This window comes from Hyaena hyaena, unplaced genomic scaffold (genome assembly GCF_003009895.1).
Source record: "Hyaena hyaena isolate Hyena2069 unplaced genomic scaffold, ASM300989v1 scaffold_209, whole genome shotgun sequence".
Taxonomy (NCBI): Eukaryota; Metazoa; Chordata; class Mammalia; order Carnivora; family Hyaenidae; genus Hyaena; species Hyaena hyaena.
Window position 1 is genome coordinate 1,979,706 of NW_024080844.1, and position 25,645 is coordinate 2,005,350.

Below are 25,645 nucleotides of genomic sequence, written 5' to 3' on the forward strand. Positions count from 1 at the left end.
AGAGGAGTATTAACTGGGTGTTTGTATGAGGACCAACTCTATCGTGGGCGTCTTATGTTGAAATTGGGACTGTTACGGTACCAAAAGAATTCCACTTCTCTCCCTTAAATGCGTGGGTTTGGTTAAGCGCAACTGGCTTGAAGGGGGTCTCCCACTACCCCCAAATCAAAATGGCTTCTTTTCCATTCGGAAGAAGAAACTTTCAATCGTCACAAGGTTATCTTTTAGATCCAGGGAACTCTTCCACGGGCCAAAATCTTTCCGTTCTGCTCCAGGCAGCTATCAACGTTCACACAGGCCTGGAGAGACGTTTTGGAGCAGTGAGCGTCCAGGCCTTTCGGCCGTTTTCGCCGCGACGGGAAGGGGAACTCTTTTGGGACTCGGTGAGAGCGGTGACCACGGCAAAGCTGGTGGGATCGAGAACCCGGATAAAACAAGACAAGAACAAATTCTCTCTGGGTGGGGGAGGGGGATATGTAAAGGAACCAGAGTGGGGGACGAGAGCCGAGACAGCCTCGGGGTAGAGGGAGTGCAGGGTTCGATGGAAACGTCAGAAATTTCCCAATCCCGCCGCGCCTTCTGGCCGCTCGCCGCTGGGCGCAAAGACGCAGGTGGGGGTAGGGCCGGCCGACTGCTGGACCAGTTTGGCTGCTCCGGGCGTGGGTGCGCCCCGGGGGGGTGGGGGGGGGAGAGCGTCTCGGGCCTCCCTCCCGGGCGTTGGCGGCCGGTGACTCAGAGCTTTCCTCCCGTGCCCGCCCCGCCCCTCGCCTCCCCTCCCCTCCCCTCCCCTCCGCGCGCCCCGCCCCCCGAAGGAGGAGCCTCGCCAGCGTCCCCGCCCCAGTCTCCGGGGCGGGCCGGAGCCCGAGGAAGAGGAAGGGGACGAGGACAACGAGCGACTGGGAGGAGGAGGAGGAGGAGGAAGAGGAGGCCGACCAACAAGATGGCCCCTGCTGCAGGAGCAGCCTCAGCAGCAGCAGGTGGGAGGCCGGAGGCGGCGCTGGCGGTGGCGGCGGCGGCCGTGGCCCGGTGGTCTAGGACAGAGTCAGAGTCGACGGTGGCAGCGGCGGCGGCGTTGGCTGCCGCGGCGGTGGCGACGGCCGCGGGGACTCGGAGCTGAGAGGAGCTGCTGCTCGGACCAGCGCGGTGAGCGAGCGATAGGCGGCGGCGGCGGCGGCGTGGGGTGCGCGGCGGCAGCCGTCCGGCCCCCGTCGGGAACAATAGGCGGCCGCGGCGGGGAAGGGGCCGTCCTCGCCCGCCCTCCGCCCCTCGGCGGTAGCGGCCCCCCCCCCCCCATCCCCGGCCCTCGGCCTCAGCCCCGCCGGCCGCGGAGGGGCTTGTCAGCGGCCCGCGTCCTTAGGCCTCAGGCCTCGGAGTGCGGCCGGGAGAGCCTGCCGGGGTGGGTAGGCCGTGGGGAGGTACGGACGCCGCCCTGGACGAGGGGCGGGCGCGGGAGACTTCGGCCCGAGGGAGGGGGCCCAAAGGCCGCCCAGCTCGGCGGTTACTCCGGGGGCCTCGGCGGGTGCTGAGTGCGCGCAGGAAATGCTTTTTGGACCCCTGCTCTGTGGGGGGTGGGGAGGTGAAGGCGTCTGTAAACTGGTACCGCCTCCGCCTCCCGGCCCCCGGGGGCTGCCCCCTCCCTAAGCCCTGAAGCGCTCCCCTTCCTCCGTCTAGTGGGTTTTACGGTGTCCTTTTCTCTGAAGCTCCAAGAGATCGAGACAGATGGTCTTTCTTCCTGATGGCGATAGGGAAATCGTGTATGCGGGTGTATCTCTCTCTCTCTCTCTCTCTCTCTTTTTTTTAAATTAAGTACGGCAACAGAAACCAGACAAGGTAAAATGTGATTATCGATTAGGGATGGGGAGGGATGGGAGACTAAGGGATGTTCCTAAAACATCTCTTGGCATCAGTTCTCTCTAAACATCAGTTATGCCCACGTCCCGGGTGAGAGTGAACAAGGGCTCTTTTGAAGCAGTAATAATATAACTCTTGACATCCCAGAATAGTCCATGAAACTGGAAACAAAGCCACTTACTGGCAACGCGAAGACAAATTGTAATGTTTGAATAGAACTTTTCTTCGAACTAACCGTTTTTGAATTATTAATGTGCCGCATAAGAAACATTAGCATAGAATGGACCTAACGAAACATTTCTTCTGGAGAGAGGTGGTTCATCTCCAGGCTAGAACTTCTTGTGTCCTATCTCTGGTTCCAATTTTGCATTTCAGTACTTTGTTGTAAGACGAGACTTCCCTGTATAAGTTTGATATTTAATTTCTGAGGCAGGTTTTAATAAGGTTGCAAAACTTTTTTGGTAACTTTCAAAAACTAGAAACAACTGTTGTTCTCTTTATTTGCCCTCAGGTAGTGACGCCTGTGATTTCAACTGTTAACTACGACAACTCCTAAATTTAATTTTTTGAGGCTTCCCCCAGGTCCTTTTCCAAGTGGGGTCGGGGGTGGGGAATGATTCAAGTTATATCTATTCCAGTTTGTACCTAGGTGTGCAGAAATTTATATTAAAGTAGTTTGGATGCATCCGGGAAGATTGCTTTACACTGTTTAACATAACATTCAGTTGCGTGGTCCAATCTGGTTTGTGTTCTTAAAAAGAAGATTGACCTGTGCAGAGAAGATGCCATTTAGTATCTTTCATCCATTTTTAGGGTAAATTTCTAATTAGAATTTGTCTGTATCATGATTCAAAGGATTTTTAGGTTATATGAAGTTTAATGAGCAGTGCTAGTCCTTAATTCTTTCATGAGAATTGACAGTAAATAGACTAACAATTAAATACAGAGGTTGAACTGTCTTATTGTTTAGGATTCAAGTATAGTGGATAAATATGAATAACTTCCATTTTATGCCTTGCATAAATAATATGGATATTTTGATTTTTAAGTGATGGGGAAAGAACAACTTTCACATGACTCCAGCTAATGTGAATTTTCTGAGAATAAGTTTTAGAAAGGACACTTTTTTTTTAAGTGCTTAAATTCATGTTTTTTTTATGCTGAATTTTGTTAGGTCAGTACAAAATGCAAGTAAAGACAAGTTTGTAAATTGTAAGTGGTTAGTGTTTTGTTATGAAAAGAAATCTCATCATGTTGTGTCAAGGACTGATTTGCCTCACACTTAATATCGTTTTCCTGAAAACATTTTTAAATGTTAAGGTTTTGTGTTTGAAATTGGATGTTGATGCAACAGTTTATGGGTTGAGTCTGGGTCCCTATTTCTGTTTAATGTTGAAAAATCTTTTGGAGAGTTCTGGTTTTAATAAGTGCCAAAACTCTTTTAAGACGTGATCCCTGCATTGTGATATTTTATCAATGTTTATTCTGATAATTTCAGTATCTCAAGTAATATTTAAGAATTTCCGTGTATTTTTTTGGTAACATTAAAAGTTAAGATATTTGATTCATTTGAAGATAGTTGAAAGGGATTTTTGTACATAAAAGTAAAAAGTTAATTTTTCAAAGCCTCTTTTGTTAAATGAGTAAAAACATTTTCATTTAATCCTATTTAGGCTGTAACGTTGGCAGTATATTCTCACTTCACATATGACGAATGTAGGCTAGGAGAAGCTATGTAACTAGCACAGAAGGCCACGTAATTAATAGGTAAAAAAAGCTTACTCAAACCCAAGTCTTGTGGCACAAATCAGATGCTTTGCTACTGCCACCATGTGTCTCAAGGTTTACCTTTGAAGCCTCTCCTGTGTTGACAGACTCCTTGTTTTCGCCATGAGCTATGCTTTGTGATACTGTACTTGCCTTTAGCCCTAACAGCCTTTCTCTTAACATTATTTGCACCCTGCCAAATATTCGCTTACAAATTTGAGAAAGTATATGTTCCTGTGAATTACAAATGAAACACTTATTTTTACTTTTAGCAGATTTGAACGCTGTTGATACAGAAACTCCTACCATTTATACAGGACAGATTTATAGTATTACTGTAATGGCTTCATGGCTTTAATTTGCTATGTAAACAGCTGTTAATCTGAAATACTGCATGGAAATTTAAAAATGACTTTAGAAACGTTCAGTGATGTTAAAGTTAGGTCAGATGAGATTTCAAATTCTTCATGTATACTTTTCTAAAGCCATAGGCCACTTAGAATTCCGCAGCATTTTTGTTTCTACGTGTTGAGGTTCGAGATGGAATTTTATGGGGGTCTAATCAGTCTCCTCTTGGATAGACCTTGTGAGTTGTTGGCACCCAACAAAGTGAAGAATACACTGATAAATGATCCTTGTTTGGTGGATACCTCGGAGCAAGATGTTCCTTGGCAGGGTCTACTGACCCGGTTTAGCTTTGGCCCAGACGCTCAGGAGTTCAGGTATTCTTTGGCATTAGATTCAAATGGATTTAAATTCTCACATTAGCCTGTGTCAAAAACAGCCACAGTAGATTTCAGTATCAGCCCGTTCTGTAGGACCCTCTTGAAGATCTCCTTCTCTTTTGTTTAATCCTGGAGTCTAGGCTAGATTTGGACTAGCCTTGGAGGTTGTTATGGCATAAGATTAATTTTGTCTGGCATTGTACAAAGGAATATTTCTTACTCCAAAGTTTCTTAAGATAGATTCCACACATTTTCAAGCATGCAGTTTACTAATCCGAAATAATGTTGCCCTACATCCCCAAGTCAGTTCACTTGATAGCACATTTATTTATATCCATTATTGGTCAGACTTGTGCCTGTTCACTTCTTACATAATAGTCTTGTTTACTCTTTATGTAATATTAGGCACTTCTTACTAATTCACAGTGTTTTCCTAATTGGTTGAGCTTTAGGAATTCTAGTAAAACTTTAAGTTCACCTTTCATGCACGGTTGAGCTGACTGAAATAGTGATCTGTTTTATAGGAATAAATATTTTAAGATTCATTTATATTTTTTGAGATTATTTACGAAGGAATGTCATGTGCCAGCAAAATTCTGATGTTTGTCAAGCATTTTAGCAACAACATCAGTACTCACCTCACTGATTGTTATTGTGCATATATGGTAATATTTAACTTGTAATGCATTTTATCTAAAAATCTCCAAGATCTAAATAGAACATGGTAGCAGTGTTCTTGAAGAAGAGTTCTGAAGGGGTCATTATTATAGATAAATCTTAACAAAAAATTATTTTTTAACGCTTATTTTTAAGAGAGAGAGAGAGCGCACGCGCGTGTGAGAGTGGGGGAGTAGTAGAGAGAGAGAGAGGGAAAGAGGGAGAATCCCAAGCAGGCTCTGTGCAGTTGGTGCAGAGCCCAGAGTAGGGCTGGAAACCATGGAGATCATGACCTGAGCTGAAACAGAGAGTCAGATGTTTAATTTTAATTGACTGAGCCTCCCAGGTGTCTCTTAACATGAAACATTTTTAAATTAAGGTTCAGGTCATTTAACATAAAACTAATAATTTTAAAGGCAACAGTTCAGTAGCAGCATATCCACAATGTTGTGCAGACACCACTATCTAATTCCAGAACCCTTTTATCACCCCCAAAGGAAACTGTACCCAGGAGGCAGTTACTCTCCATTTTCCCCTCTCCCTGGGCCCTAGCAACCACCATTCTACTTTCTGTCTCTGTGGATTTAACATAAAATTATAGAGTCAGGATTAAGGAATAGTACTTTGTATAATTGAACGTGCGGGAAAACTTTGGGATATGATTGTTAAGATCAGAAACCATCTCATTCTTTGCATGCTTCTCTTGAGTACAGTAGGCAGACCGCCAGGGACTCTTCACAGAAAGAAAGTTGAAAGTGACAGCAATTTGCATTTTTTAGTTTTTGATCAGTCCGAAAGAGTTCTACTCAAATTCTCAGACTCGTTTATATTTCCTTATTGGGTTATGGGAATTAACTAAATTGTAATGTTCTAGACAAATGTGAGTAACTAATACTTATTTAGTTTGCTCTCTGCAATTTGCCTTCTGTTTTCTCTCTCTCTCTTTCTCTTTCTTTTGGTTTTTCTTAATGTGTAGAAGAAACTTGGAATGTTCACAGGCAACGACTTACTTGAGATGATACTAGAAAGTGATTATTAGGTTGAAATTCTTTGATCTTTATGAATCTAACTTTATAATTATTTTAATCAGCTGATCTTTGAGAATATTTAGAGTTAAAATTTGTCTGACACTATGCTTTTAATCTCATGTTGATTAAGTTCTAAAAACTTAGATTTTGGCTCTATACCTGACTCCCTCCGAAAACATAGACACTGTTACAAAAGCAGTTGATTTGTAGCTCTTTTTGATTGGCTTAGTTCATTGAGAGAGAAAACTGTTCGGCTTTTATTCTTTCTGGAATGAAGTGTAATAAGGTTGGACTTCTGTAAATTTGTTTATTTTACCAAGTGATCTCTTTACCCAACTTAGGACTCGAATTCACAACTCCAACATCAAGAATCACATACTCCACCAACTGAGCCAGCCAGGCACCCCTGACTTCTGTAAATTTAGAATTGCTCAATTTGAAGTTTCAGTTTGGGGCTTTGGAAATATTCTTTTATCCTTACCTTAAATTCAAAATGGTACTCCCTTCCCCACGGTTAAATTGAAATCCTAAAACTTATAGTGTGAAGTGAAAAACAGATTTCATGTTATTAATAAGATTTTTTTTTAAGTTTATTTATTTTGAGAGAGAGAGAGAGAGAATCCCAGCAGCCTTCTTGCTGTCAGTGCAGAGCCTGACGCGGGGCTTGACCTCATGGAACCTTGAGATCATGACCTGAGCCAAAATCAAGAATCCGATGCTTAACCAACTGAACCACCCAGGTGCCCCATTTAAGATTTGTAATGAATTATAGGAGATCTCTAGGGGGAAGAAAAATTTTAATTTTGATGTTAATCGCACCCCCCCCTTAAACATTATTTTAAATATTCTTATTTTCTTGGTTGTTTCCAAAAGTCATAGTTCTTGGTCAGATTTCAGAACACTTCAGAACAAGTCCTTGGCAACCTCCAAAATTACCTTACTAACCTCTTTTTAAGGGAAAATTTATTTAGTTGTAAGAACAACTTAAAAAGTGGTGAGCAAGAATTACTTAAGAATATTTACAACTCAATGCAGTAATATTCCTTTTTTTCCATAGAGACTTTTTTTTTCAGAAAAAGATTAAATATTTCCGTGTTTTTATATATACGTCATTAATTTTTGATAGTGACATTTACCGAAAAGCTAGTATAGTAAATTAAGATTTAATCATAAAATAACATCTTTAAGGGAGGTGATGTTTAGAGATCTATGCTTAAAAATATGGTTTAGTGGGGAGCCTGGATGGCTCAGTCAGTTGAGCATCTGACTCTTGATTTAAACTCAGGTCGTGATCTCATGGTTTGTGGTAATAAGCCCCATGTCAGGCTCCAGGCTGATAGCACAGAGCCTGCTTGGGATTCTGTCTCTTTCTCTGCCCCTTCCCTGTTCTCTCGTGTTCTCTCTCTCTCTCTCTCTCTCTCAAAATAAATAAACTTTAAAAATACATATATGGTTTAGGGGTACCTGGGTGGCTCAGTCGGTTAAGCATCCGACTCTTGGTTTTGGCTCAGGTCATGATGTCACAGTTTAGGGAGTTCGAGCCCCACAGTGGGCTCTATGTTGGTAGCACGGAAGCTGCTTGGGATTCTTCTCCCTGTCTCTCTGCCCCTCCCCTGCTCACGCTGTCTCTGTTTCTCTCAAAATAAAGTTTAGAGGGTCATTTGTCAAGGAAAGAGGATTATTGTATTATTCATTTTATTATAGAACAGTATTTCACCTATCCGTGTCCCAGTTTAGAATACCAAGTATACAAAAAGACTTAATTGTCACAAGATAAATGAGCTAGATCATCTGCACTAAGGCACTGTCTTAGGAGCTCTCTTGGTTTGTACAGAATTCTAATAAATTTGATTGTGTTCTGATCCCACAGCAGATTAAAGGTGCATATTTACTGTGGGAGTAGAGTTGCTGTAGGTAAAATGGAGAGCAAGGGGAAGGGTGACAGGAAAAACCACATTAGCTTTGGGCCATGTAATATAGACTCTGAGTATGTCATTAGTTACTGTATTTGTGCTAATAACCTATTCCTGATGATAAATTCATTGTGGGAAAATTCTGTTATGTTATAATTTTGGGAATCATGAAAATATGTACAGAGTATATTTGGACATAGGCTTTGGAGGTAGATATACCTAGGTTCTCACCTTCTATTACAAGTTTTATGATTCTTGATGTCTAAAAATAGAAATGATAATCCCTTCCTTTAAAGATTTGTTTTGAAGTTTAAATTAGATAACATGCATGTTTAATATAGTACCTGATAAATTAGTATTCATTCAATAAATGTTTTCCTCTTTAAATTCTGTTTAACAAAAATCATTTTAGAGAAACATTCATCTAGATATTTGAAAGAGTTTTGTTTTTCAAGCTACATACAAACTTTGTGTAAGTTAGAATTAAATGTATGTGTACTTTTTTTTTTTTAATTGTACTTTTAAACAATCTCTACACCTGATGTGGGGCTCGAACTTACAACCCTGAGCTCAGGTCACATACTCTACTGACTGAGCCAGCCAGGCACCCCTGTATGTGTACTTTTGAAGGTAGTGGTCAGGAATGAGATACCATTCTCATTTTCTTCCCACATCAGTGTTTCATTAATATGGATCTCTGCTGCTCAGTACCAACCACTAGCTACAGATGGCTACTTAAATTTAAAATTTTTTCATAGACTTAATTTTTTTAGAGCAGTTTTAGGTTTACAGAAAATTGTCCTGAAGGTACAGAGTTTCCATATACTTTTTCTTTCCACATTGTGGTGTGTTTGTTATAACTGATGAGCCAGTATTGATAAATGGTTATTCACTAGATTGCATAGTTTATATGAGGGTTTACTCTGAGTGTTATGTAGTTCTGTGGGCAAGAATGTCTTCTTTCACTTAGCAGTGTAACATTTAAGGTTCTAGCTTGTTTCTTTTTACTGTTAAGTAACATTCCATTTTATGGATAAATATAAGTTTTAATTAAAATACAGTGAAATTTGAAATTTAGTTCCTCAGTTGCACCAACCACATTTCAGTAGCTCAGTGGCCACATGTGGCTACTGGTTACCATATTGGAAAATGAACATCTAGAACATTTTCATCATCTCAGAAAGTTGTATTGAAGAGTGCTGATATAAACTATCCTCCCAGGGTGCCTTGGGTGGCTCAGTGAGGTAAGCATCCAACTCTTGATTTCCTTTCAGCTCAGGTCATGATCTGCCTCTACAAATAAATATTGTCCATTAACGGTTTCCGAGGTTTCCTGTCAGGGTATCATCTTTTACTCCATTCTTCTTTGTTCCTAAAATCTTATTTTTCTCTAAACCTTTTGAATATTTATCAAAGGTATACAGATCTTAGAGCTAAGAAATGGCCGCATTGAGATTAGAATCTAGATCTCCTTATTCTGGTTCTCTCTTGGGGCTCTCCACCAATTGGGGTTCTCTTTACAATCATGTTTGAAGTTACAGTCACTTTTTAAGAGGTAACTGGGATCCATTTGATTATACACTATATAATTGTAAAAAGTATATTTACAGGCCAAAATTATAAATTTAATAGTGATATATTCATTCTTATTCTTTAAACAATTAGAATCTTAAATGAAAAAATTTATCCCATTTAGCTGATTTCTTTCTATAATTTAGTTATGATGGAAAAGTATTTGCTTCCATGTGTGCCATTTGAGGTATCAAAAATTGATTTCCAGGAGTACTATGAATTGGCTGGTAAGGTTGAATGGAATTGAACTGAACATTATTGACACCCAGAATTCTCTACTGGCACCTGGATTTTACCTTTGGATTCTGTTCAAACTGCACTTTAATTTGTAAAATCCTAATTGGTTACCACATGAACTTGAACTTGTATCTTTTTTATTTAACTCCATCATGTTAAAGTTTCCAGAACTTGAAATATGGAGAACCTTGTCAGTCTCTTTTGCCTTTTTTGTTTTGTTTTGTTTTGTTTTTTGAGATAAGTTGTACCTCTAATTTTGCAGAAACTGTAGCCATATTGTGTTTGGTCTTGGTTTGACCTTCCCTGTTTACTGATCTTGCTTGCTCAAAAGTCCATTTTTGTGGAGACGTTATGTTAAAGGATAGTAGTCTTTCATATTTTAGTACTGTACTTTAAAAAAAAACTTAGATTTTTACCTTCCTTTTGAAATGCTTTCCCTATAATTACTGCTTTTAAAACGCATGTTTTATATGTCAAATTTTATATTAATTACCCCATTGAAAGCAGTTTTTGAACTGTTTTGATTAAATACTCTTTGCTGGAGTCTGGCTTTTCTTTAAATTTTCTAGAAAAATTTTTTAAAACATAAGGCTTTTCATATATTTAGAAAAATTGAATTGTAGGTTCTGTGGATTGACTCGTTATCTGAATCAGTTCTTTTTTTTTTTTTCAGAAATGTCATTTTATTATGTAGGTATGCAGTTGATGAAAACCTGTTCATAAGGGCATAGAAGCCCCCTTCTAGGTTTTCTTTCTATTGCTATTAGAGAAAGAGATGGTTTTGTGAAATAAGAAAATCCTAATAATAATAGATCTCTAAATGAATTTAAGAACAGTTCGTTCAGCATCTGACTTTGGCTTAGGTCATGATCTCATAGTTAGTGGGTTTGAGCCCCATGTTGGGCTCTGTGCTGACAGCTCAGAGCCAATAGCCTGCTTAGGATTCTGTATCTCCCTCTCTCTTTCTGTCCCTTCCCTACTTGTGCTCTGTCTCTTTCTCTCTCTCAAAAATAAATAAACATTAAAAAAATTTTTTTAAAGAACAGCTTAGAATTCACAAAGCCCAAAATAGATCATGTTCTTATGAAAGCATCATTGAATATTGAAATAGTAGCACCTAGTCTCCTAATAATTGACATGCATTAGTTAATTCATTATAGTCAGTGTCAGGATTAAACTCAACAGCTTCTTAGATGCATAATGGCAATGATGAAATGGTGAAGGCGGTGGTGGGGAAAGAATTAGGGAGTAAAATCCTGTCAATAGATTCTCCATATTTGGGAAAGATTTCACATTCAATCATTGATTTTTTTTTAATTCTTTTTTAAAGATGTTTTAATTTTTTTTAAGTTTATGTATTTTGAGAGAAAGAGAGAGAGCACAAGCAGGGGAGGGACAGGGAGAGGGAGAAAGAGAATCCCATGCAGGATCCACATTGTCAGTGCGAAGCCTGACACAGGACTCGGACTGAGCAACTGTAAATCAAGACCTGAGCTGAAATCAAGAGTTGGATACTTAACTGACTGAGCCACCCAGGTGACTTTTTAAAGGCAGTTTTTTATTCATGGCAGAATTGAGAAGGCACTGAGATTTCCCATATACTCCTTGTTCCCACATGCACGGCATCCACCACCAGTGGTAAATTTATTACCCACCCCCCCAAAAAAAAAAAAAGATTGTTTAAAAGTCATAGTTTATATAGAGTTCGTTCTTGGTGTGGTACATTCTATGGGTTTGGACAAATGTGTAATGACATGTATTCACAATTGTAGTATCATACAGAGTATTTTCATTGTCCCCAAAATCCTGTGTTCTGCCTATTCATCCCTCTTCACCCCAGCTCCTTGCAACCAGTGATCTTTTTGTCTCACTAGTTTTGCCTTTTCCAGAATGTTCCGTAGTTGGAATCATAGAGTAGGTAGCCTTTTCAGATGGCTTCTTTTAGTATCATCTATGTTTTTTCATACCCTAATAGCTCATTTCTTCTTAACGCTGAAAAATATTCCATCATCTGGATATACCACAGTTTACTTTGACATCTATTTACTGAAGGGTATCTTGCTTGGTTGCTACCAGGTTTTGGCAGTAAATGTCCATTTGCAGGTTTTTGGGTAGACTTAAGTGTTCAGCTCCCCTGGGTATATGGCAAGGAGAGTGATTGCTCGATCGTATGGTAAGAGTATGTTTAGTTTATAAGAAATACCAAACTGTCTTCCAAAGTGGCTTTCCCATTTTGCATTCCTACCAACAATGAATGAGAGGTCCTGTTGCTCTGTTTTTTGCCACCATTTGGTGGTGTCTGTGTTCTAGGTTTTGACCATTCTAATGGGTGTGTAGTGGTATCATATCGTTTTAATTTGCATTTCCCTGATGACTTACGATGTGGGGTCTCTTTTCATGTGTTTATTTATATGTGAATATAATATTGTATAATTGGAATCATACAATGTGTACTCTTTTCAGATTAGCTCCATTGTCCTTATCTCTTTTTTAAGGCGTTGTTTAAGTTAATCTCCACATCCAGTGTGCGGCCCACCCCAGGATCAAGAGGCCCACGCTCTTCCAACTGAACCAGACAGGAGCTCCTATCCTTCTCTTTTTAATCTCCCACTTCACCTTTAGTTTTACCTAGCTTATAGATATTTTTAAGGATATCTTTAATTTTGGAGGTATACTTTCTTCTAAATATTAAGTACCAGTATTGGAAAAATTAACTCATTTTGTGGTGATACGTCCTGCTGTCCTATGTCCCCTTGCCATTCAGCATTATCTTTTATGTGAATTGTCCCAGTACTATCTTCAGAAATACAAAAATTGTCACAGTCAAGCAGAGTAGTGATTATTTTCGGTCATTCAACAATTATTGAGCAAATATTATATGCCCTGCAGCATACAATAGTATGGACTTTTTTCTTTGCATTTCCAATCCTATTTCCAGTAGGATATATTGGAAACATCAGAGGAGCACCTAATACAGGCTGGGCTAAAAAAGATTTTTGAAAGAGCTTCCTGAACTGAGTGGGACTTCAAGGATGAGTAGAGGTTTAATAGTCTAGATTTAGGGGACTACTTGATCCCAACAAGACCTAGAGTGAAAAAGAGTGTATTTTGTGCAGGGAAACCTTAATACTTCTGTTGGTAGAGAATAAAATAGGCAGATGGTGATGAAAAGTAAGATTAGAGCAGTCAGTGGGAGCCAGTTCCTCAAGATCTGTATGGCATGTTCAAGTTGGTGCTCATAAGGGACCATCAAAGAAATTGTTGTTGATGTTACTTGTTTTTCAAATCAAGGCATAATATATATGCAGTAAAGAATAAAAATCTTAAGGATATAGCTTAATGATTTTTACATATATACACGTGTGATATAACAGATTACTGCCTAGATGAAGATATACAGTGTTTCTAGCACCTAAGAATTCTTTCTGCTCTTTCCCAGACCATACTTTTCCCCATCTTCCACAACAGTTATTCTGACTTCTAACACCAGAAACTACTTTGCCTCTTCTTAAATGGAGTCATATATAATGTATTCTTTTTCCTTCCTCTATAAATTAAATCCTTCGGTAGGTGCTATTCGTTATCTGTCTTATTAGTTCATTATGATATCTGTGAAATTCATCCATATTATATGTAACAGATCAATCTTTTTTATTATTGCTGTATAGTATTCATTGTACGAATTGATTACATTCATCCATTCTACTCTTGTTGGACATTTGGGTGGTTTCCAGTTTATTTTCAGCTTTCTGGGAATAAAGCCGCTATGAACATCTTTGTGTATGTCTTTTTTTTTTTTTTTAATTGTTTTTAAGTTTCTTTAATCTGAGAGAGAGAGAGCAAGTGGGGGAGGACAGAGAAAGAATCCCAAGCAGGTTCTATGCTGTTAGCACAGAGCCTGACGTGGGACTCCACCTCACGAACTATGATATTATGACCTAAGCCAAAACCAAGAGTTGGACATTTAACTAACTGAGCCATCCAGGCGCCCCTTTGTATATGTCTTTTGATGGACATTGTCATCTCAATTGTGTGAATACCTAGGAGTGGAATTTTTAGGGTCATTGGTAGACCTTTGTTTGACCTAAACAACCAGTTTGACCTGAACTGCCAGTTTTTCAAAGTGAAATGTGCCATCTTACACTGCCTGAGAATTTCACATGCTCATAGCCTCTTTGGTATTACTGGTTTTAAAAAATTTTAGCCCTTCTGGGGTAGCTACGGAGTGGTATCTCACTCCATATCTATGGAGTGGTATCTCATTGTCATTTTTTTTTAATGTTTTATTTATTTTTGAGAGAGATAGAGACTGCCTGAGCAGGGGAGGGTCAGCAAGAGAGGGAGACAAAGAATCTGAAGCAGGCTCCAGGCTCTGAGCTAGCTGTCAGCACAGAGCCTGACGCGGGGCCCAAACCCACGAACTGTGAGATCATGACCTGAGCCGAAGTCGGACACTTAACCGACTGAGCCACCCAGGCGCCCCTCTCATTGTCATTTTTATTTAAATTCTCCTTATGCGTAAATGATATTCTATAACTTTAGTTGGCATATTGTATCCCCATTGGCCATTTGGATATTGTCTCATGTGAAGTGTTTTGTTCATGTCTGTTGTCCGTTGTTTTTTTGAATTGAAGCTTTTTATTATGGGATATACATACCACTATTAGTGTTAGTGTTGTCTGGTTTTTTTTTTCTTCCTTAAATAGTTTATTGTCAAATTGGTGTCCATATAACACCCAGTGCTCATCCCAACAAGTGCCCTCCTCCATGCCCATCACCCCCCATCCCCACTCCCCCAACCCCATCAGCCCTCAGTTTGTTCTCAGCATTCAAGAGTCTCTCATGGTTTGCCTCCCTCCTTCTCCCCAACCATTTTTCCTCTTCTTCTCCTGCCTCGTCCTCTGTTAACTTCCTCCTAATCCAACTGTATGTGCAAATATATGGTATCTGTCCTTCTCTGCCTGACTTATTTTGCTCAGCATAACACCCTCTAGTAGGTGTTGTCTGTTTTTTAACTGAGTTGTTTTGTCATGGAAGAAAAACATAGGTGAGTGACTAGTAGCTGTGTGGAGGGTAAAGGACGACAAGAACAAAGCTGGAGGCAGAGATCAGTTGAAAAGTACCTGTGTGAGGGCGCCTGGATGGCTCAGTCAGTTAGGCGTCCAACTATGATTTTGGCTTCAGTCATGATCTCAAACAGTTCGTGAGTTCAAGATCTGTGTTGGGCTCCACAGTGAACAGTGCTGAGCCTGCTTGGGCTTCTCTCTCCCTCTCTCTCTGCCCCTCCCCTGTTTGTGTTTGGTTTCTCTCTCTCAAAATAAATAAAAAATTTTTTAAAAGGTTATTGTGTGATCCAGGTGAGAGAGACTACATGCTCTATGAGAGCAGGGTCGTTTCTTCAGGGCTGTATCTTCAGATCCAAGGTCACTGACTGGCATGTAGTAGTAGGTGCTCAATGAGTATTTTTTGAGTGAATGAATATGGGTCTACAGGGAAGTAAAGATGGAAAGGAATACATAGATGCAAAAGATCATAAAATTTTTAATAGGAGTAGAAAAAGATGGAGTCTAGGATGATTACCAGGTTTGTATACTGAGTGTCAGATTGAATAGTGGTGTCACCAAAGAAGCAAAGCCTGCAGGAGGAATCGCCAGTTTAAAAATAGGGATGTTTAGTTGCCATGTGACCTTGAGAATATTACCTAACATCCGTGCTTTAGTTTCCTTAACTCTGAAAATAAGCTTCGTAATGGTATCTAATAGGGTCATTGTGAGGGCTAAGTGAGATTAATGCATGCAGAACACTTAGAATAGTGCCTGACACACAGAATGTACTCAAAAAAGGTCAGAGATAGAAACAAACAAAAATCCCTATTCTTTTGGAGCTTACATTTTAGTAGTGGTGAGTATACACTATAACAAAACAAGTAAAACATAGCATAGTGGATGCTGAGAAATATTATGGAGAAAAATTAATCAGGAACGAGATGGGGAGCACATGTGTGTGGTGGCTGTAGGATTGGGGTTGAGAGATCCATTTTAACTTTTTAAATTCATTTTGTTTTAAAATGTTTGTTTATTTTTGAGAGAAAGAGAGAGATAGATTGTGAGCAGGAGAGGTACAGAGAGAGCAGGAGACACAGAATCTGAAGCAGGCTCCAGGCTCTGAGATGTCAGCCCTTACTTAGCCCGACATAGGGCTTGAACTCACCCACCGCGAGATCATGACCTGAGCCGAAGTCAGATGCTTAACCGACTAAGCTACCCAGGTGCCCCTATTTATTATGTTTTTTAAGTGTTCATTTATTTTTGAGAGAGAGACAGAGAATGAGTGGAGAAAGGACAGAGAGGGGGCAGAGACACAGAATCTGAAGGAGGCCCTAGGCTCTGAGCATTCAGCACAGAGCCCAGTGTGGGGCTTGAACTCACAAACTGCGAGATCATGATCTGAGCCAAAGCCAGATGCTTAACTGATTGAGCTACCTGGGCATCCTGAGAGATTAGTTTTAAATGAGGTGATCAAGTAAGGCTCTTCATAAGGGACTTACTTATGAATGCTTGCAGGGAAATGAGGAAAAGTTTCAGGGTGGGGGAACAGCGGGACAAACTGATCATAATTCTTTAAGAAAGCAGAGGTCCATGTTTTCACCAGAGAGTGTAGTATTAGTAGATATATCTGTGTATTGTTGTGCAACCCCCAGCAGTTAGACTTACCTCAACCTTTTATCCTTCCTCCCTGCAACACAGATAAATATACTACACAAACCTGAGCATGAATTTAATCCCCAAAAGGTCATCATTATGTATTTTGAAGGAAGTATTTTGTGTTTAATTCTGTAATAGTAGCAACAAATCAGTATATTCTTTAACAGTAGCTACTGCTTGGGAGTCAGCAAAATATCTTCATTTACAAGTTATATACCTTTTATTTTATAAATATATTACATTGTAGCTATAAGCTGTTTGGAGTCCATGTAGCAATTTGTCATTATTTTAAAGTCCCAAAATGTAATTTTTTGTCTGGGATAACAGTCTAGAAATAGAATTCTAAGTTGGAAAAGGAGTCCATACCTCTTATTTTGCTGTTGCATTATTTTTCAAGCATGTGCAATTGAAAATCACTGATTTTGTTTTGTGGAAATAGTTTGAATTCTATCAGACGTATTCCATAAAAATAAACAGAAAGTAATAAAAATGTCCTTAAGTCTTGACCGGTAGATGATGGGAATAATACCTGTAACTAATTCTACTATTATTATTTTTTTATTATTTAGTATGTTAGATTATGGCTCTAATGCAAAAATTCCCTAAATCAGAGTGTACACTCAAGGATCACCAAGCTATACACATCACAAGTGTGTTGCAGCTTACCTATTCTGAATACGTCTTCCTATTTTCTCTTTTTCATCCAGTTCTAGAATCAGTCACAGTCCTATGATAGTCACCGAGAACATCTAAGGCACAGGCTCCCTGGGGAAACAATAGAAGCAAGTAAAAGGAAAGAAGTGGGGGCTATTATTGTGATGGATATGTTGCTTTGTTTTCTTGAGTAAAGAGGGACTGGCTCTGTTCTCAAGTTTTGTTACTGACACCTGTTTCTGTTCCTTCCAGTTCAGAAGGAACAGAAACAGTGTCATCACTGCTTCAAAAATGACCTTATGAAGGGTATTTTTCTAACTGTGGTCAGTTTAACTGGAAGCGTTTTGAAATAGTTTAAAAGTACAAATGTAGAAGAAAAATCTCACAAATATAATGTGGAGTGAAGAAGCTGAAATGCAAAAGAATATCTACCGATGATTCCACGGTATAGAGTTTTAAGCAAGCAAAACTAATGTGTGGAATTAGAAGTCAGGATAGTAGTGACCTTTGAGGAGAAATAAAAGAATAATGAATGGGAGGGACGGTGAGGGGGGCCTTCTGAGGTGCCCATGATGTTGTAGATCTTGGGTATACAGTTGACCCTTAAGCAGTTTGGAGGTTAGTGATGCCAGCCCTTATGGATCGAAAAATCTGCTTATAACCTTTGACTCCTCAAAACTTAACTACTAATAGCCTGCTGTTGATGAGAAATTTTACCAGTAGCATAAAGGTGATAAGTATATACTTTGTATGTTGTGTATATTATATACTGTATTCTTAAAACTAGAAGGAAAAAGATGTTACTGAGAAAATCCCAAGGAAGGTAAAATACATTTACTTCTTTATGTACTATATTATTGGAAAAAATCCACCTGGAAGCAGGCCAGGACAGGGCAGTACCAGAGGCAGGGCTGGTCCCCAGATAGTGGTATTCTGTACCCTGGTGGCTTTGGCTGAGCAGGGGCAGCTGCTGGGCAGCTTGCTGGCTGTGGCAGAAGCCTGGAGGCACAGTACAGCTGTCCCGTCTGTGCCACTGGCAGCTGTGACCACATGTAAGTGTAGCTGGCCTCCTAGAGACTCTGGGGCCTGGGCCCGTTGTGGGGAGCCAGTGCCTGGAGGATTGGAGGCTGAGGCCACTGGATGTGTCCTTCCTTCAGCTTGACCTCCTGCCTGCCTGCCACCCTGTGCCTGACCCGTCCACCCCACATCTACAACCCTTTGCCCAGGGGGTGACCCGAAGCCCTCCCGCATCCTGGGGTGCCCTGGGGTTGCTGACTGCCTCCATAGGTCTGGTTTCCCTGGGTTCTCAGGACAACAGGCACCAGCTCTGTGCCAGTCACCTTTGATTTGGTCTGTGGAGACTGGAATGGGCAGTTGTAAGTAAATGCCTGTGGCTTTGCTAAAAAAAAAACCTTAAAAAAATCTGCATGTAAATAGACCCATGCACTTCAAACCAGTGTTGTTCAAGGGGCAACTGTACAGTTATGCTTACTTTGTGATGATTCATTGAACCGAACATTCTTGATCTGTATGCATGCCTTTCTGTGTGTAAGCTACACTTTAACACATTTTAAGTATCTTAAAATATATATAAAACTAAGATTTGTTTTCTGTTTTAGTCCTCTGATTATTTCTCAGTGAAATGATCTAATAAATTACTCCTTGTGATTCTCTTCAAAAGGAATATATTACTTGCAATAACCTAATTAAAAATATAAGCTACTAGGCTTAAACAATTCCAGGGGTCCTGTACTAAATTTACTTAATTTGAAACTAATCACACTCAGGTTAAACCTAAAACAGGCACCATTTAATTTAGATCTTTATTTTTGGCTGACTAATAAAATAGTTATTAATGCAATAAAAATTACAGGTGCTGAAAGTTGGAAGACATTGTATTACAGTAGAAAAAGTACAGGCTTTGCAAAGAGTTATACAAACATGGGTTCAAATTATGCTGAGTAACTTTCAGCTTTCTTTCCTTCATTAGCAAAGGTGATAGCTATCTCAGGAAGTTGTTGGAGGATTAAATGAGATAATCTCTAAGTGGTTGGCACTCATATCCCAAGTGAGATTCGGGGATGGAGAGGGAATAGATTTGGAGCGTATATAAAGATAGTTGTAGGTAGGAAAAAACCAGTATAACCTGCTGAAGGTCACTAAGGTGATGATGTTAAGGAGAGTTAAGTTTTTAGATTATAACCAGTAAAGACTAACAACATCTAACTTGAGTATATGAATCTCTCTATATTAAGAGTTAATAATGTTTCTCTGGTACCTCAACATGAAGGACTGTTAGCATGGATGACAATGTATTAAGTTGGAATATAATAAAAAGTTTTAGGCTGATCACTGAGCCTGAGTAGTTGGTACAAATTTTTGTTTAGAGGACTTGTCATCCATGCTGTGCTTTGAAAATGTTACCATTTTGGTATACTTGAATGCTTCTCCCCTTAGTTGCTATAGTTTATGCTGTAGGATTAAGAAACTAAATTTAGGCATGTTTGTTTATGATGAAGGTACTTCAGTATATTAGTAATTTTTAGGGCCTTAGGATAGATGCACACTTCTAAAAGGTTGCAATTCAATTGAGAGAACTTTTCGTATTCCAGTGTCACTATTACATTTAGTATTACTGTATTCTCAGAAGGCTGTGATGAAATTTATTCATGTTGTTATGCTTTAATTATATAACAATTATTAGATATCTATCATTTGAGTAACAAACCACTTTAAAGTTGAGTGGCTGGAAACATTTTATTTGGTTACACTTTTGAGTCCGCATTTGGGGCAGGATTTAGCTGTGTGGTTCTGCTGGCCTCCATTTAAGTCATTCCTGCAGCTTGAGTCTTCTAGCAGCTCACATTGGGACTGATTGTTCTAGGAGACTGAGCTTGGATAGTTTTTCTCTGTTGTATTGGTCTCACCCTAGGGAACTAGTTCAAGCTTCATCACATAGTGGCTCCCGTATTCCAAGAAAGTAAGAGAAGCAGCAGGGTCACTTGAGGCTTAAGCTCTGGAGGAACTCTCGCTTCTACTGCATTCCACTATTCATTGTAAGTCAAGGCCACCAGATTCAAGAGGTGGGGAAATAGACGCTGTCTCTTAATAGAGCAGCAAAGTCAAATTACAAAGGAGCATAGGTACTACAGCACAGGGAGGAATTGTAGCCGTCTTTGCAGACTAACACAGCAGTATTACAAGTATATTACACTTACAGTAGTCAAGTTACATACACTAGGGTTTGAATCTTAACTCTACTAGCCCTTACTGGCTGTGAGACCTTGAAAATATGGCCTAACTTGTCTGAGCCCTGATTGTCTCAAGGCTGTCTCAATACTTTATAAGGTTATTATGATAATTAAAATATACTAAGTTTTCAGAATATATGTTTTTAAAGGTTTATTTTATTTTTGAGGGCGAGAGTATGAGTGAGGGAGGGCCAGAGAGATGGGGGATGGAGGATCTGAAGTGAGCTTGGTGCTGACAGTAATGAGCCCAATGCAGGGCTTGAACTCACGAACCCTGAGATCGTGACTTGAGCCAAAGACATTTGAGTCACTCAACTGACTGAGCCACCCAGCTTCCCCAAGTTTTTGGAATATTTTAACCCATCGTAAATGCTATTATTATTTTAGAACTTAGCATTCCTTTAAGTCTCCATTTGTTTATATTTAACCTATGATTAATTATCTCCTTCAAAGATAGGAATGCCAACATAGCTTGCTAATAAATGGTATCCCAGCAGCCCTCTGAAAGATAAAGAAAGTCCGAGGGGTTTTCTCTCTGTTTGCCAGCTTTGATATATTAAGGCTTATTTGCTCATGTTAAAAGTCGCCTGCTTAACAATGAGAAAGAATGAATTCTGGCCATATGTAGCAACACGGATGGATCTTGAGAGTGTTTTGCTGAACGAAATAAGTCAGGCAGAGAAGGACAGCTACCATATGTTTGCACGTATAGGAGGATTAGGAGGAACTTAACGGAGGACCATGGGAGAGAAGAAGGGGGGAAATAGGGGGAGAGAGGGAGGGAGGCAAACCATGAGAGACTCTTGAATGATGAGAACAAACGGAGGACTGATGGGTGTGGGGGGGAGGGGAAACAGGGTGATGGGCATGGAGGAGGGCACTTGTGGGGATGAGCACTGGGTGTTATATGGAAACCAACTTGACAATAAACTGTTTTAAAAAAAAAAAAAGTTGCCTGCGTAAGTAATGAAACAAAAAACCTAAAAACCTGAATTTTATATTTGGGTTTATAAACCTTCAGGTACCTTCTTAAAAAAATCTCCTTCCAAAAAAGAAGTGTGTGCGTGTGTGTATGTTTTCAGTCATTGGGAAAGTGAACTATCAAGATTTTTTTAAATTGCATTTATGCCTTATAATCTAATTAACATTAAACTGTTCAGGGTTTACAAGTTTCTCTTTTGTAATGTTTAGGGGAGTAATTATCTAAAATTGGAATTGCTAGGAACGTTAAATTTAGACTTTGTATTTTGCCCACAAAGAGTCTGTCGTTATGTTGCTGATGTTAGATATCTTTTTTCCCCCAGTGTCTTAAGGTGCAAAGTAAGATTATTGATTTGAGATTTTTCAAGTTTTTAATTTTTTTCTGGTGTATTAATTTTTTGCCTTATTATTTTTGGAAAAAGTTTAATTCCAGTATAATTAACATACAATGTCACATTAGTTTCAGGTGTACAGTGTAGTGATTCAACAATTTTATACATTAATCAGTGCTCATCATGATAAGTATACTTAACTACCCTTCACTTATTTCACCCATCCCCCTCCCCACCTCCCTCTCTTTTTTTTTTTTTTTTAATGTTTATTTTTGAGAGAAAGAGAGAGGGAGACAGAGGATCTGAAGTGGCCTCTGTGCTGACAGCAGAGAGCCTGATGCAAGGCTTGAACCCATAAACTGTGAGATCAGGACCTGAGCCAGAGTCAGAGGCTCAACCACCTGAGCCACCCAGGCGCCCCTCTTTTTTAATGTAAGCATTTAAAGCCCTACACTTCTCTCTAAACCTTGCTTTAGTTGCATCTTATAAGTTTTTATATGCTATCTCTTCATTTTCATTCATCTCAAAATATTTTCGAGTTTCCCTTTTGATTTCTTCCTTGCCTTATTGGTTATTTACATTATTGTGGTTTTATTTCCCTATGTTTGTGACTTCCCCGAATTTCTTTCTGTTATTAGTTTGTAATTTCATTCCATTGCGGTCAGAGAATATAACTTCAGCAATTTCAATCCTCTTAAATGTATTGAGACTTGTTTTATGGTACAGCAGATGTTCTGTCTTGGAGAATGTTCTGTGTATACTTGAAAAGAATTCTGTTAGGTATTCTCTGGATGTCTTTAAGGTCTAGTTGGTTCCTAATGTTGTTATTCAAGTCTTCTAAATCCTTGTTGATCCATGCTACTCTAGATGGTAAGGCACTAGGTTTCTTCCCTAGCAGCAAGCGTTCCATTAGCTCAGTTGACTTTCTATTGGAGAAAACAGAAATACTCCAGTTTAATAGGTTTGCTAATGTGTATTGACTTTTTCTCTAAAAACCTTAGAGAAAATAACAAAAGGGAAAAAAAGATATTCTCTGATTTTAAGGAACTTAGAGTCTAGTTATGGCTTAGTTAATTGCTCTATTAAGGATACTGTTAACAGGGATACTATAGATAAGAAATCTAGTAATCTAGATCAGAAATGTTGGTAACCTAAACTTAGATACTGGGAATGGCTGGGAAGGTTTCAGGAAACATCGAAATAAAATGATAGGACTTGATGACTGATTAGTTGATGGGGATGGTTTGAGGAAAAGGGAAAAGTCAGGGATGATTCCCCATGCTTCTGTCAACAGGTAAGTGACTGACTCATCTTCGACATAGGGAACAAAAGGTTTTTGGTAAGGTTGAGATGATTTGAGATTCTAGTTAGTCATGGATGGCTAGTAACCAACTGGTTATATGGCCCTGGTTGGCCTTGAGAAGAGACGTCTGGGTGCCTGGGTGGCTCAGTCAGTTAAGCATCCGACATCGGCTCAGGTCATGATCTCTCGGAGTTCAAGCCCCATATCAGGCTCTGTGCTAACAGCTCAGAGCCTGGAGCCTGCTTCAGATTCTGTCTCTCTCTCTCTCTCTCTCTCTCTGTCCCTCCCCTGCTCTCACTCTGTCTTTCTCTCAAAAGTAAATAAACAATTTAAAAACATAAAAAAGAAGAGAGCTCTGAACTTGAGATACTGATTTGGAAATCATCAGCATGTAGTAGGTATTTGAAAGCTGAAAAATAGATGAAATTTCTCAGGGAAATTTTGTAGAGGAAAGAATTGAGGAAGGAATTCTAGAAAATCATATATATTCCAGAGATAGGCAGAGAAGGAGAAGCCCTCAACAGCAAGCAGTGGTTTGCCGTTAGTGGATTAGCTGGACAGTATGCCATCATAGAAACCAAAAGGGGATGGCATTTGTAGGAATAACTGGTCAACATTATTAAATGCTATGTAAAAAGAAATTAATGACTGAGAAAGAACCATTGAATTTTAAAAGAAGGTCATTGATGTTTTTATTAAGAGTTATTTCAACATAGTGGTTGGGATAGAGTGAGTAGTTTTAAAACTGAAAGGTGAGGGAGTAGAGAATAGAGCCTAAGAAGACAAGGACAGGGATTGAATGACTTTTATTTATTTTTTAAGTAAGCTCTGTGCCCATCAGGGGGCTCAAACTCAACAACCCCAAGATCAAGAGTTGCACATTCCCCTGAGCCAGCGAGGTGCCCCAACTTTTTTTTTTAAATTAAAGGTTGGAGATAGAATGTGTTTTTTTAAGCTCCTCTGAACAAGGATTTAACCATACCTGTAGGGAGGGATAAATTGAAGAAATGGATTATTAGCGCTGCCCCAATAAACTATATAGTCTATATAGATTAGTAGTTAACAGTCTGAAATAATGAGTTTATGAGGCACAGGTTAGATTTTCTTTTCCTTGTGAGCATTTACCCCTACATTCATGATTACTGAATACTTGCCAATCAGATTTGTCATTGTGTCTCAAAATAACTTCTGGGGACCAGAGGAACAAACTTCCTGTTCTCAAAAGGAGCCATTATTGCAGCAGGAGGAGAGATTTCAGAACGTGACCTGAAAAACTATTTAAAGTCTAGTTAAAATATTTGGCCGAGGTGCCAAAAATTATGCATGGATCTTTCTGTGTTGGGGCTGAGTTATCTTTAGGATTTAGAAAATAGGCTTAATTAAGAAGACATCAGTTTTCACAAAGAAAACAACATCAGAAATTTGAATTTAATCTGAAAGCAATTAACAAAATAACAGATGCACAAAAATGCTGAGTGTATTCCAAAATATTCCTGATTTTGGTTATTAGTTCTTGTCGTGTTGATGTTTGGAATACCACTAAATGGTGATAATATACTTAACAATATAGTATATGTTATATTCAGCAGAGTATTATGTAAAAGCTGAAAAAGTGAAGTAACCTTTGGCTGTTTTGCTATAATCATTAGTTTTCCCTGTTTACTATCTCACAGATACTTTAAAGATGATGCTTTTTTTTTTTTTAATGTTTATTTACTTTTGAGGAAGAGAGGGAGAACAAAATCCACAGCAGGCTCCAGGCTCTGAGCTGTCAGCACAAAACCCGACTTGGGGCTCGAACCCAAAAACCGTGAGATCATGACTGAGCCGCCAAGGCGCCCCCTCCCCCTTTTCTTTTTAAGATGATGCTTTTTCTGCCACCTCTTTAATAACTGGTGATGTCCTCTTTAGTGTAGCACATTTACACACAACGTATAACTTTAGGTAGAATAAAAACCTGGAGCTTTAAACTGCATACACAGTTAGAAGCTGTCAGTCATCTTCTAGAGTGCTGCTTCAGTTTCAGATTAGGCAGCTTCTCCATGAATGGTTTTATCTTTTACTGTTTTTTTTTTTTTTAATTTGGCATTATGCTGCAGGTAGAAATGTTTCTTTTGAAATAAGCCATGTAAGTGAACCCTTTGCTGCTTTTCAACCCTTCTTTATCAAGCCCTATCTTTTCGGCTTTCCTTCCTCTAAATAAGAAGCTATTCTCTCTATACCTGTCTGAGGTATTTGTCTATTTGTACTAACATTAGCATTTACATTATTTACATCTGGAATGATGTGTTCACATATTTTGGGAAGATATTTTTATAATCAAATTTGGGTCTTGGGGCACCTTGGGTGGCTTAGTTGGTTAAGCATCTGACTTTGGCTCAGGTCATAATCTCATGGTCCTTGAGTTTGGGCCCCATGGTCCTTGAGTTTGGGCTCTGTGCTGACAACTCAGAGCCTGGAGCCTGCTTTGAATTCTGTGTTTCCCTTTCTCTCTCTCCCTCCCCTTCTCGTACTGTTTGTCTCTCTCATAAGGCAAATAAACACTAAAAAAATTTTTTTTTAACTTGGATCTTTCTTCACAGGACATTATTGCTGGAAAAACCTTGAGCCTCCTCAAAAATCTGAGACTAGTATTTCATCTGTGAATTAATTGATACTCTGCTGAGAATT

The 25,645-nt window shown here is 39.4% G+C and overlaps 1 protein-coding gene across 2 annotated transcripts in view; it reads left to right on the top strand.

The window, feature by feature from the left end:
* The first annotated feature begins 911 nt into the window (after positions 1-911).
* RC3H1 (ring finger and CCCH-type domains 1) overlaps positions 912-25,645 on the top strand; it is an 80,818-nt gene continuing 56,084 nt past the window's right edge. For both annotated transcript variants that reach the window (XM_039242385.1, XM_039242386.1), the window contains exon 1: positions 912-1,143. The gene's annotated coding sequence lies outside the window, so the exon portion shown is untranslated. The remainder of the gene's footprint in view (positions 1,144-25,645) is intronic.